Below are 2,000 nucleotides of genomic sequence, written 5' to 3'. Positions count from 1 at the left end.
TTTTTTTTTGAACTTGGTAAGGTTGTATGATATCACAAAACAGTACATGGGTTGTACTGAAACCTTATATACAAAAGCCCCAAATTATTACTGCTCTATGGCTAAATTGAGTCTAAAACATCAATTATAGAGACAATATCATTTGAGTATAACTGATTACACCAAAAACATAATAGTAAAATGTAGTTGAGCTTCACTTTCTGCACACTATTTTCTATGCTCTCAAAACACCTAGAGTTCCTCTCTTTCCATATTGCCCACCATATTGAAGCAGGGATAAGTCTCCATCTGCCTCTGTCTTTTGCCAGTACTCCTGCTTCCTCCCAGCTCTTTAAAGCCTCTGAAACTTTCCCAGGCATAGTCCAGGAGATGCCTTTGTGACTCAAAAAAATCCTCCATAATTGTTGAGTGTACTTGCAGTGTAGAAATAGATGATTGACATTCTCTAAAGTCTCCCCACAGAGAAAGCATCTAGAGCATAAGGTTATCCCTCTCTTCATGACATTGTCTTGAGTAAGAGCTGCTTCCTTGGCCAACAACCAGACAAAGCAAGATACTTTGTAGGGTATTCTGCTTTTCCATATTTGTTTCCATGGCCAATTTTTAATTTGTTGGTTTGTCTGATCCATTAGCTTATAAGCTCTACTAACTTTGTATACTTCTCTATTGTTTCCTGTCCACCATAGAACATCCTTCCCTATTTGAAGTCCATTGAAAGGTTCCACAGTGTTAAGAAAATCAGCTACTCTCTGAACCTCCCAGTCATTTAGATGTCTTCTGAAGTTGAAGTTCCACCCCTGTAGTGTCCATAAATCTGCTATAAACTCTTGCTGAAATGTAACTAAGTTGTAAACATCAGGAAATAACTTTTCCAAGTTGCCTCTCTCATGCCAATTATCCTTCCAAAACATAGTCTTTCTCCCATCAAAAACTTTCACCTTTGAGTTGTTCTTCACTTCATCCCATAGATTCATGATGGACCTCCAAAGGCTGACTCCATAAGGAGTAGTCACCTCTTTGGTCATCCATTTGTCTTCTGGTATATATTTAGCCTCAATCACCCTTTCCCACAACAGTTGGTTACCATTTGCATACTTCCATAACCATTTCATTTGAAGAGCTTTACTTTGCAAGTTTAGGTTCTTAATCCCCAGACCACCATTTTTCTTCCCAGTTATCACTGATTTCCAGTTTACCAAGTGAAATCCTTTCCTTTCCTTATTGCCCTGCCACAAAAATTTCCTTCTAATACTGTCCAGCCTCTTGGTGACCCCTGGCGGGATAGGAAAAAGGGACATCATGTAAGTTGGAAGAGCATCAAGTACTGAATTGATTAGTGTCAATCTTCCACCCATAGACAAGTATTGTGTTTTCCACCTGACTAGTTTTTTTTCACACTTCTCGATCACATTGTTCCATATATCTATGGACATAGATTTGGCTCCTAAAGGTAATCCCAAGTATGTAGCTGGCAGAGTGCCAACTTCACCTCCAAGGATTGTTGCTAACCAGCTCATGTTGTTGACTACATTAATAGGGTACATTAAACTCTTTCTCCAGTTGATATGCAGACCAGTGACCCCTTCAAACAGAACCAAGATCAATCTTAAGTGCTTTAGTTGATCTTCCTCAGCATCACAAATCAAATATGATATCGATTAAGTAGGAGTTTGAAGACACTATATGTTTTATTTTTATGTCATATGTAAATGTATAAAGTGTACAATGATGCATTATATATATAGTAGGAGATTTGAATCGAGAAGTAATTTTGATTATTTTTTGTAATAATATTGGATGTTTTTAATCTGGATATTGCAAGTTATTTATTTTAGAAAATTAGGTCGCAATCGAAAATTAATTATCATATTTTTTTGTTGAAAAAATAGGTTTTACTAGCGAATGGTTGTTGGAGCCTTAGTCGCTATTAAAAATCACTCATAACCTTTAGTGGCAATATTTTGGGATTTTGTGGCGACTTTGTCGCCACTAAAAGTCAA

The 2,000-nt window shown here is 36.9% G+C and overlaps 1 protein-coding gene across 1 annotated transcript in view; it reads left to right on the top strand.

Annotated features, from left to right (window-relative positions):
* Positions 1–2,000, top strand: part of LOC125850055 (phospholipid-transporting ATPase 2) — a 46,735-nt gene that overhangs the window by 35,093 nt on the left and 9,642 nt on the right. The window lies entirely within an intron of this gene.

This window comes from Solanum stenotomum, unplaced genomic scaffold (assembly GCF_019186545.1).
Source record: "Solanum stenotomum isolate F172 unplaced genomic scaffold, ASM1918654v1 scaffold13383, whole genome shotgun sequence".
In the NCBI taxonomy this organism is placed as follows: domain Eukaryota; kingdom Viridiplantae; phylum Streptophyta; class Magnoliopsida; order Solanales; family Solanaceae; genus Solanum; species Solanum stenotomum.
This window is presented reverse-complemented; position numbering and strand designations above follow the sequence as displayed.